The 12739-nt window shown below is 35.3% G+C and overlaps 2 pseudogenes; both read left to right on the top strand.

Annotated features, from left to right (window-relative positions):
- Positions 1-10360: 10360 nt before the first annotated feature.
- LOC149188868 (callose synthase 10 pseudogene) lies at positions 10361-11083 on the top strand (annotated as a pseudogene).
- On the top strand, positions 11084-11446 carry LOC149188867 (callose synthase 10 pseudogene; annotated as a pseudogene).
- Positions 11447-12739: the final 1293 nt, after the last annotated feature.

Genomic DNA, 12739 nt, shown 5'->3' with positions numbered 1-12739 from the left:
GAATCGATCTCGCAGATCTCCCCCTGAACAGGGTCTACCACAGGCCCGAGCGAAACCCCTCTGCAACAAAGGCGTCCCCTTGAAGCCAAAACAGCTCCGATACCAAATGTAGGTTTTAACGCTGTACAGAAATTACCTGTATATGAATTCTTAAATAAATAAAATAAACAATGCGAGAGCATAACCCATAAAACACATATGCACAAAGATTTTTTTTTCTTGGATCCCAAAACCGGGACTACGAGCTTGATTTTTCATTATGTTCCTTTCAATGTTACAATACATATTTATACATGCCGAAGCATCCAATACCATCGACCAAAAGCCATCGCGTCCAATACCATGGACCGAAAACCATCGTGTCAAAAAAAACATGTGCATAAATCATGCACAAAACCATAGGTGGGTCCGCCCAAGCTAACATATGGTCCAACACCAAAATTTTTCGGGGCGCTGCCTCGGACCTCATAAAGTGGGGTTACGGGTGCCCTTCAAACCCCCTATTAACTACGTGGAAAGAATATAACGCAACCCAACAATTTATTTATTTTTAATTTTGATTGTAAGTCTATATGCACACTACATATCCTATGGTTTTCAAAACCATTATTCTTATTATTCATAAGTTTTATGATTTTATCCTAACTATCCACCCTTTGCATTCAAGCCTTCAGCCCCAACCTTGGTCATTAATGCTCGACCGAGGACATTACACATTTACATGTGGGCATTCACTATGGAGTCATACACGTTTTTCCTATTTTGGATGAGTTGGCACTCTATGTGCTGTCGCTCTCACCAGATGACTCACACCATGTTGACTACCTGTTAAAGATCCATTTGGGCACATCAACCACGACTTATAGATCTGTACTATTAGGGCCCATCAAACCCTAATTCAGTTGTTACATGCACTAAATGAAGTCAACCATCAGAATGCTTCCTTCCCAAGAGATTCCATGACTGAAATAATCAAAAAACTGCCTCATCACAGGCAGGCCTTTGTCAAGGTGCACTACAGTGTAGCCCATTATACTACCAGGGTGCATTGCATCGCACTTTAGCCCTATTTGGCCAACGTTGGGTGAATTTGAGCCAAATATGCATTTGCATTTGGAATATTCTTATCCATAGGATGCCTCTAGAAGTTTTCCAAGGTTATCAACTCCTTTGGGCTCGAAATCGGATGAGGAAGGGAGTTAAGGAACATCAATGCCTTTATCCCTTCCTCCATGGAACTACATCCTATGTTTGGGAGGGCATTCATTATCACCATATATATATATATATATATATATATATATATATATATATATATATATATATATATATATATATATATATATGTAGCCTTTCAATCTAAACCTTAAGAGAAGCGAACTTTAATTTGATATCAATTTTAGGTAAGGTTGGTCGAATTCCTTCACAAACTTCTTTATAATTTACCCAATACTAAATTATTGATGTTGTACTATATTCAAAGAAGACTTCTCTCGATATATGACCTAGATGGGGTAAATTTTAAAGGGATTCGTTAGTAATATTCCCACAATGCCATAGAAAGCAAACATTTAGAGCCATTATCTTATAAGGACCACACATTTTTCAAAATGAATAGAAACCAACCATTTCTTGACACTGAAAATGATTTGATATTATAATATTTTATATATAGTGGATTAACATATATATGTTATTACTTCCACATTCCCTTAAATAGATCATTTTAATATTTAGATTCAACTTTAAGGAATCCTAATTTCCTTTGATTGAAATTAATCAATATGATATTCGCATGCTTGAGAGTCCTCCTCCAAATTATTTTAAGATTTATGTTCAATCATTTATGGCTTCTAGGTTATTTTCTTATAAAAATTTTATAACCAACACATGAGTGAAACCTCTTATTTGTATAGGACCTAATTTAAGGCCCTCGTTCCTATCTTATAGAGGTGAATTGGCCTGTAGGATGCATTATTTGAACTTATGCTCTGATATCATTTGTCACACACCCCTTGAGCCTCATTTGACAATTACCTACTAGGCTCCCATTCCTTCTTTTTGCTTGGGTTAAAGATATATTCAAATATTTGTCACAAGTATTACATGCACAAATATTTATCATGTATTATACTCATATTATTCAAATTTCAACAACATCAAAGTAATGAGCCACACCCCTTGGACACAATACTACAAACTCCTTCCATGCTTTATTGGATTCATGATGTTGACTCTTATGTTCAATAAATAAAACCTTAATCCAAGCTTCCAAATCAACAATTATGCACGTGTTATAACTCGGAGGAATGCTCAACCATGGTCATTCAATATGACAAGATTATGCATAAATACTTAATTCCTTTGCTACCTCAATATCAGAATAGATGAAAACCTAAATATAAATATACGAAACCTAGTATTGCCCATAACGTAATCATAGTCCTACCACCATATTCGCATGTAATGTTAACATATGTATCTTAGGTAATATGCACAATTAGTTAAAAGAACAGCGTTGGATGCATAATGCATAGCATAGATAACCTGAACCATATTCCATATGGTTTCAAGCCTTAATCAGAGTTACCCAATTTACATAACTTTTTCAAGCATGATTGTTCACTATCTTAAACAAAAGACAGCATAGCACCAATACTACATAAGATCCACATATTAGTTTTCCTTACAAATCTTAACTCGGATTGAATTTATATGCAATGGTTGTCACATGCACTCATACATATTCATCTCATTCCCACAACTAACATAGGTAAGTTTATGCATAGCGGTCACATGCCCATTATTCAATTAATTTCTATGCAATAACAACCTCAGCAATTTCTCTTATATGCTTTAGAATTGACAATATAGAGAGTAAGAGGAAACATATAAACATCCCATGCAAACAATATTGTATAAAAGGATGTCGCTTGGGAAACCAAGCACCACCACCCAACCTAGAACTGTGTGATTACAGTTCACTCCTGAGTTGAGAGTTCTTTCCATGGATCAACTCCCTCATGTTGATCTCTTCAATGGCTATTTAATACCCTATTTCCTGATATGGTTTCCATTAGCGGCGTTCCACTTTCATGGATATCTTTTATCGTTTTGCCTAGGCTTTTCCTAGAATATATCACCTTTATCTCCTGCAAGGATTTTCCTCATAAAAGATTGCCTTTCTCTCATGCAAGGATTTTATTTTTTTCTTAACTTAGCATCTTTCTCCAACTAAGTAGCTTAATGGATATTTATCTCCAATCCATTAATATTATCTAGAAGTTTTACCATGAAAGAGTTATCCCTTCCCATTCACCAATGAGATTTGTCAATAAATATATCTCTTTGTGTCTTGCTTTCCCAAGTCAAAAAATAATTTTATTTATTTCATAAGCTATTTAATTTTCCTGTTACACATCCCACCTATATTTTCTTGGCTTAGGTTAGCATAATTTTATATACAGTAGAAGGGTGTTACACTATAATATAATGTTAACACCACTGTAATATATCAACGCATTAATATCAACCTTGCCATATTATAATGGTAGGTTGAAAAATATTAACATTAGAATAAATTAACCTTTGCCACATATTGACCTTGACCCAGAAAATGAATATATCAACCAAACGGTCATTGGTGAGTGTGATTGTTGTAGTTTACTTGAACATGAATTGAACAATGCATCAGAGCCTTAGGGACGACTATCATTGTTCTCGGCAGCCACGTTTGCAAAGTCTCTTTGCCCATTGTATCTAATATCAAGGAAATTAATTAAATTGCTCTCATCAGATTTACTGTCCTTGGTTGGAGTTAATCAATAATATTTTCATAGGCTCGTGTGAAGTGAGTATACGAGGAGATAGAGCTATTATCCACCATGCTTTCTTCATAGTTAACCATTGTATAATTAAGAATATCATTGTGTCATTGTTATTATTGTTACTAATACAAATGGTTGGATGCTAGGGGATAGAATTAATAAATTTTAAAATTTATATTTTTTTAATGACAAATTAGAATGTAATGTAAATTGCTATTTTTTCATGAACTTTGAAGTATTAATTTTTATTTATTAAAATATAATCATTTTCTTTTATAAGTTAATATATATATATATATATATATATATATATATATATATATATATATATATATTTATAAATTTAAAATAATTCATCTTTAATATTAAGATCAAAATTAACAAGTTTAACCATTTAAATAGTTTACCATGTAAAATATTAATAAGTTCAATAAGGCAATATTAATAGGTTTAATTTGAAGATTAAAATTAATGTTAAAGTTAATATGTTAATTTTGATACCTTTAATATTTATATTTATATTAATATTTAATTTATTATTAACATTAATATGATCTTTTAATTATTAATATTATTATTAATAATAAAACCTTTAAGAGAAAATAACATAGGAGTAATATCGTCGACGTGTTTTGAACCAACCAGTGTGATTCATCTTCAGGACAAGATGATGAATAAGATCTAGGCAATGAAATAAATAGATGAATAGAGCAGCTAACTAGCCGTTAGAAAAAACAGCTAGTTTGACCAAGAATAGTTATTTATTTATTGATTCTTATTTTTCAAATCTATATCTTGGGTTTATTTTTATTATCATATATTTTCATATCAAATATATAACAAGATCTGAATATAGATAAATGCTTCTCTTTATTGATCAAACCCTTAACGTAGGGCAACACCATACATTCACTCCTTAAGGAAGGAGAACACTCCACAAGCCATATGTATGTCCATACAATATTCCTTGACATCCCTTAATGGGGAGTCTCTAGCCTCTACATCGGCCTCATACATACAATACCATGGGTCATTACCATGGTTCCTCCAATACCATCTATCTAATACAATGGGCTTATTACATTATTGCTAACTACTTGTGGTCCCTTATATGATACAGGTTAACCACTTTATTTATTACTATGGTCAATCCCATTATTACATTATTCCCTTAGGTACCTCCCTCTGTATCCCATACTATCCCCCCTAGGTAGACTTCATAGGAGTAAGTCATCTTTTCTAAGAGAGTCGATTATCAGTGAACATGAGAAGTGTTTAAAGCAGTGTTCTCTGTTCTCCAATAGCTAATATTTACCTCAACTCTATTACCATGTTAATTTTTCACATGTTCCATGTTGATATAATCACTTAAAACAAGGTAGCATTCAATTTCATTCACCCGAGTAATGTTTAAGGAATTATACATAGAAATGTAAACAATAATGCACAATAGAAGATAGCCAAGCAGAATGAGACAAAGATATTTTGGTCAAACACCGGGGGAAAACCCAGAATCAATTCTTCTTCTTCTTATATATTCAATCACTATTCAGCTGAGATACATAATCTAATAATACATCCATAAATCATTAAAAGTAAAACCTTTTAATTCCAAAGCATTCATGTCAAATCCATTCAAATGAGAGAGGAATATTAAGAATCTATGACTAGTCAAAAGTTTCGCCAAAGGGTTGAATTTCAACCTACAATGTCCATAGTCAAACTCAATCAAATCATAATCAAACTTGTGGTCAGCATCCAAAACTGGAGTTGAAATTTTTTCGACGTAGAGGATAATTCAATAGCATATTTTACGTCTTTCCACATTAATTTTTTTTTTCAAATCACCTTAGTTAATACTTCTTGACAATCTATCTGAAAAAATAAATAAATAAAAATAAATAAGTAAATTCTATATTTCCATGATCTACTTTCAAATAGCTAAGCTACTGATGAAATCCCTTTCTCTAACACCAATTGTTGGAAGCATGACAATACTAAGAGGTGTTGGTGAATCAATATAATGTGGATGGATCTAATTGTATTAGCTTTTTCCTTATCTTTATATCAACTTAGTCATCACTAGATTAGCAACACAATAAAATAAAATATATAAATATAAGAATGAACCATAAGAAACATATCAATGCACATAAACATGGGATAATCAACACATAAAAGAAACTATCTACACATGAACACATGAAGGCACAAGATTTAAGGTGGAAACCATTGCGGTATAATAACCACCATCTCCTTTTCTCTACTCTGATCTTCTTCTTATTAATCAAATCTTCTCTTATATAATCCCTGGCGACCACTAGTTTGCGAGCCACAACTTAATACCATGCAAGAAACCACTCACTCGATGCCACTTCCTAATGGTAGCCACCATTTCTTGAACTTTGTAGGCCACCCCTACTAGAAGCCACCACTCCCTCAACTATGAATACCACTACCTATTTTTGGCTACTACCCATGGGATGGAAAAAAAAGTTAATTTTCTAGCCACCACTGCAAGTTCTCAAGCCATAACCTGAAGGATGTCACTACACCATGAATGAGCAAGCCACTACTCACCTATTGAAGGTTCCATCTTTCAAGCTCCTATGGACCACGTTTTACAATGTTTCATGCTAGATCAACTTGAAAGAAACTCAAACAACCATGGACCTTGTTTCATCTAGTTTTCATATTGGACCCACTTTAGAATCTATGTTAATCAGCTAACTACAAACACCACTGAAAGTCATTCAATCTATGTGTTGGGAACAGGATCCCCCCAAGGACATTTTTGGGGCTAAAAGCCCATTTTTTTGGTCAAATTTTGTAATAAAGTTGCAAAGTCTCCGCATTTTGTGGTCAGGGAGATCGAAAGTGTCATGAGTGAAAAAGGGTTGTCCATCCTTATTTTGTAAAGTAAATATGGTTGTAAAAATCTACCCATGGTGCACGAACCATGGGATTGTATAACAACAACTAAGTAAGTAAGCACTAAGGAGTGATCAATAGTCATAGATAGAGTCATAGGTTGTAAAATCAGTCTTGAGCAATAAGGAGAGAAGTCTAAGTTTCAGGTCGTAGCATAGGCAGAGAAATAGGGTCGATTTGCCTATTTTTGACCTCAATTAAATCTCCAAGTGGATCTGCGCTCCAATTTGTGTCTTTAAAGTGGCCATCAGAGGACTTTAAGGGGAACAATCTTCTGTTTTTAGAATAAAGAGATGATTCTATCCCTAATTTTGTAACTTTAGCTGAAACAACGCCCTTTTTTTTGTTCGATCTGTTTTCTCCTAGAATAGTTTATTTAATGCATTAAGAAATCACTTGTAATTTTATTTTGAGTGAGGGGAGATATTTCTGAGAGGTGTGCGTGGAGAAAAACAAAGCTTCTATTGTACAGTTTTGACAGAGATTTTAATAAAAAATGCAGCTCTGACCCCTGAGATTCATGTGGTATGACATTTAACATTTGTCTCATCCTTTGTTTCATATGTAGCCTCTTGTGTTTCCATTTCATTTCATTTCTAAATGAATACTTTTAAGTGAGAAAGGAAGAATTCAATGTATTTGCTCTGTCTTGAGGAAGTGTTCATATTTAATGTTTTCTTCTGTATGACAAGGATCCATCTTCTATGCCCTTTTGTACCTCTTAAACAGTTTCACCCACTGCACAATATTTTAAAATTGATGTTAAATTGCTTGCCTATCTTGCCTCAAGAGATAATCTATGTTTTTTATTATATTTCTCTGTTCAAGCTGTTATTTTCCCCATGCAGCCCAGAAAACTCAAACATTTATTTAAAACCTCATTTCATATCTCTTTACTAGCCTAAAATCAGCATTCGCTATAGGTCATCTCAGCCCTTTTGAAGACCTTTTGTCGAGATAGACCCAGAGAGAGCCCTCTCCTGTCCTCGTAGGGCTAGCTATGAGGTTGAGCATGGTTTGATGTGGCCTCGAGTTTTGCCTTCCTCAGCCTGAGGCAAATTCGAGCGCTAACATAGTCGCGACCATACTGGGGAAGATGGTTTGATGTTGATGTGACATTCGACTTGTAGATTGTCTTGCTCCAGTACATGAAATCATGTTGCAGATCTGATGCTGATGGTGGGAAACAGTTAGACACATATGAAGCCTAAGACATTCACCTGGCGACTCCAACGCGATCCAGACAGTCGAGTGCTCGTTGATCGATTTATGCAATGGTAGGGTATGTGGAAAACCCTGCACTGTGTGAAGCTGTAAAAGAAGTACGAAATCAGTTAGCAAATTTTGAAATTAATGAAGATTTTTTCAGTGCCTTGCTTCAATGTTTGAAATCTCCGAAATTTCCTCTTGAAGCTAGTACTGGTTTTTGCGACTTAATTGTTGAAAATTTTGAGAAGGAGATTCAGTGTTTGAATGAGCAGATCTAGTCATATGATTTCCGGGACACTAAAAAGTTCTTGGTAACTCTTCCTCCTTCGAAACAAGAAATAATAGAATTGCCTACATATGTTTGCATTGACAGCGTGCAGCTGGAAATATGTATTGCAGAGTTGTGGTAGCAAATGGAGTCTGGCTTTCGCAATCCTATTGCGATGTACATGGAAATGTTTTTCAGTTTAACTGACAAATCAAACTGTCCTTTACATGATCAGGCTCATTACGTGCATATAGGGCTACTAGCAATTACATCTGTGTCCTGGTGGAAGTATTCTCAAGCGGCATCATTCTCAGGTTTACTTGAATGGCTGATCTGGCGTTTCAGTATTACCTGATTTACTGTTTTTACAGCAAAGTAGGGTAGATTTTGTAAATAAATAAGCAGCCATAAGGCAGCATTTCCTTCTGAGTTTCATTACAGCTTTAGTTTGAAGTTCATTGAGTGAGTTTTTGAGTTACTTTAGTCTTGATATTGAATCAGTTTGAGTTTAAAAATTCAGTCAAGTGTCGCGTTGGTTTGTCGGAATAATGGACTCCATAGCCCAATGGATGAAGGCACTGTCTGCTCTCCCAAATCTCTGCGGTTCTTGGCACCTCCAAGAAGCGGCAACTGCCATCCCCATTGGAGCCAATGTTAGACTTCGTCTTCTCAAGTCCTCTGTGAGAGTCCAATTCAGATAGGTGGCTTTCAATGTCTCTGTACAATATGCTGGAAACGACTTTTACAACTTATCAGAAAAGGATCATAGCACATATGCCTCTGCTGGAGCTATTCTGTTAACAGAAAACACATGGAAATATTTGGAGGAAGGATTAGTTCCATCAACATCCCCGACATCAAGTAACTGGTTAGATTCTGCAGTAATGTCTTCTTCGAAATCTTGGAAAGGTCATTTTCCAACCCAAAGATTGGTTGAAAAGGGTATCTCAGAGATCTCCTTCCACAACCAAGACAATTCATGAGCGATAACAAAAACATTAATATTTGTCAATGGAATTGTATTTTTCCGGAGGTATGTTCCTCACCAAGCAGATAGGCTGGAGAAAACACATGTAATTGGAAAACAAAGCAAATGTAATTAGAATTGGAGCATCTAGCAAGGTTTATTGCGCTGACATACCCAACAATGAAACAATGGCAGTGAAGCACCTCTGGACGAACTCCAAAATGGATATAAATGATATCAGAACGAATAACGAAGTGGGAATCATTTACTGTGAGAGTATGACCATTGATTGTCCAAGGAGGAAGTTGAAACATTGGGAACCATTAACCACAGAAACATAGTGAAGCTCTATTTTTGTATGTCCAACAGGCAGTCTAATGTGTTTGTCTATGAATACATGCTTAATGGGAACCTGTTTCAAGCTTTGCATAGAAATAATAATTCGGATTGGCCAACATGACATAAGATTGCATTAAGGATGGCTCATGGATTATCTTCTCTACACCACGATTGCTCCCCTGCACTTATTCAAAAGATGTCAAGTCTACCAATATCTTGGTGGACCAATTTATGAGGCCAAGATTGTTGATTTTGGTGTTGCAAAACTTCTTCAAAGCTCGTAACAGAGGAGGGGATTCAATAATTTTTGTAGTCACTCATGGTTACATTTCTCCTAAAGATGCAGACTCCTTGAAGGTCGCAAGAAAAAACAACAATGTTTATGGTTTTGTTGTGGTTTTGTTGGAGCTCGTAACTGGAAAATGAGTCATTGAACAAGAGTTTGGAAGAATAAGGATATTCATTATTGGACTTCATAAAAAATATATGAGAAGGAAGGTGCGCTACACACACAGAGGTGCGCTACGCACTGGGTAGAGCCCACAAAATTTCTATTATTCATCCAGACATTAGCATGCTGCTAGTGTTCGCTAGTGTTCATGAAGACTTCTGGAGATATTTGAATTTTGAGAATTGTCAAATTATTACAGAGTAATTAGCTGTAGAACTATATTTCCCAGGTTCTCTTTTCGATGTTTTTGTCCGTGAAGTATTGCGTTCTCTTAGGATTCTTGAGGTGCTTAACTATTGATTGGGGCAAAAAACACAACAGAGAGGCAATGGAAATTGGAAAGGCAGGGAGATATATGATCTATTGAGATGGTCCATAAACGCTTTGAGACTTTCCCTGAAGCATTTGTGACAAACCTTCAGCCACCAATGCTCAACACACTTCATAGTGGTTACCTTAATGATGAGGCATCTACACAGACAAACAAATTCTATGCTGCAAAGTTCTCACCCTTTTGGAATGAAATTATTAAAAGTATCCATGAAGAAGATTACATTAATAATAGGGAAATGGAATTGCTTCTTGTCCCAAGCAATAGTGGGAGCTTACATTCAGTACAATGGTCACTTTTTCTTCTCACCAGTAAGATTTTTCTGGCCATAGATTTGGCTGTAGAGAGCAGAGACACACAATATGAATTGTGGGACAGAATTATGAGAGATGAATATATGTGCTATGCTATTGTCGAATGCTACTATAGTGTGGAGAAAATACTAAAATCATTGCTTGAAAATGAAGGCAGGCTATGGGCTGAAAGATTGTTTCGTGATGTAAATGAGAGTATACTAGATCAATCTGTTCTTGTCAATTTCCAAATAAATAAGCTGCCTCTTCTGCTATCAAGAATAACAGCACTGACAGGTCTTCTGGGACATGAAGAGACACCTCATCTAGCAAGGGGGGCTCTGAAAGCTATGCAAGATCTTTATGATGTAGTCACTCATGATATCTTGTCTCGTAATGTAAGAGAGAATTACGACACTTGGGGCATTCTGAAGAAAGCAAAGATTGAAGGACGCCTCTTCTCATAGATGGAATGGCCTAAAGATCCTGAAATTAAGGAACAAATCAAGAGGTTGAACTTGCTTCTTACTATCAAGGACTATGCTGTGAATATAAAAAAAAACCTTGAGGCAAGACGTCAGCTAGAATTTTTTACAAATTCATTGTTCATGAAAATGGCACCAGCAAAGCCTGTGCGAGAAATGATGCCTTTTAGTGTCTTTACTCCATACTACAATGAGACTGTAATGTACAACATGTCTGAATTACAGAATGAAAATGAAGATGGAATTTCTATTCTCTTTTATCATCAAAATATTTTCGCAGATGAATGGAAAAATTTTCTAGAACGTATTGGTCGAGGTCAAAATACAATGGATTCAGAGCTTTAGGACAATTCCAGTAATCTCTTGGAGTTGCGCTTATGGGCTTCATATTGTGGCCAAACACTAGTAAGAACTATTCGAGGTATGATGTACTACAAAAAAGCTCTTGTGCTACAAAGCTATGTGGAGAACCAAGTGTCTGGGGACATCGAGGCTGGTATTTCTGGATTTGATTTGACAAATACACATGGATATGAGCTATCTCGTGAAGTGAAAGCTCAAGCAGATCTGAAATTTACCTATGTTGTGAAATGTCAAATTTATGGACAACAGAAGCAAAAATGAGTAGCAGAAGCTGCTGATATTGCCCTTCTAATGCAATTACTAGATTATTGATTGTGAAGCTTGCTAATCTATTTTGCATGGACAAGGGTGCAACACCTTATCCCATTTCAAATCACAAGAAAGTAATTTCCATATACGTGGACATTGCACTTTAATGGTATTGGAAAGGAAGCATTTTTGGCCATGAATGCAAGCGAAACGAAACGCTTTTAGAGATATTGACACCTATCAAAATGCCAAAATAAACAGAGACATCTGTCATAGCAGAGAAATAGGGTCGATTTGCCTATTTTTGACCTCAGTTAAATCTCTAAGTGGATCTGCGCTCCAATTTGTGTCTTTAAAGTGGCCATCGTAGGATTTTAAGGGTAATGATATTCGGTTTTTAGAATAAAGAGATGATTCTATCCCTATTTTTGTAACTTCGGGTGAAACAACGCCCTTTTTTTTGGGTCGATCAGTTTTCTCCTAGAATAGTTTATTTAATGCATTAAAAGATCACTTGTAATTTTTTTTTGAATGAGGGGAGAGATTTCTGATAGGTGTGCGTGGAGAAAAACAGAGCTTCTATTGTACAGTTTTGACAGAGATTTTAATAAAAAATGCATCTCTGACCCCTGAGATTCCTGTGGTATGACATTTAACATTTGTCTCATCCTTTTTTTCATAAGTAGCCTGTTGTGTTTCCATTTCATTTCATTTCTAAATGAATACTTTTAAGTGAGAAAGGCAGAATTCAATTTATTTGCTTTGTCTTGAGGAAGTGTTCATATTTAATGTTTTCCTCTGTTTGACAAGGATCCATCTTCTATGCCCTTGTCTACCTCTCAAACAGTTTCACCCACTCCACATTATTTTAAAATTGATGTTAAATTGCTTGCCTATCTTGCCTCATGAGATAATCTATGTTTTTGATTATATTTCTCTATTCAAGTTGTTCTTTGCCCCATGCAGCCCAGAAAACTCAAACATTTATTTAAAACCTCATTTCATATCTCTTTACTAGCCTAAAAT

Source organism: Pinus tabuliformis, chromosome 3_1, assembly GCF_031772625.1.
Source record: "Pinus tabuliformis cultivar Carrire ecotype Pingquan chromosome 3_1, CPIR1, whole genome shotgun sequence".
In the NCBI taxonomy this organism is placed as follows: domain Eukaryota; kingdom Viridiplantae; phylum Streptophyta; class Pinopsida; order Pinales; family Pinaceae; genus Pinus; species Pinus tabuliformis.
The sequence above is the reverse complement of the archived record's forward strand: the minus strand, read 5'-3'. Positions and strand labels throughout refer to the sequence as shown.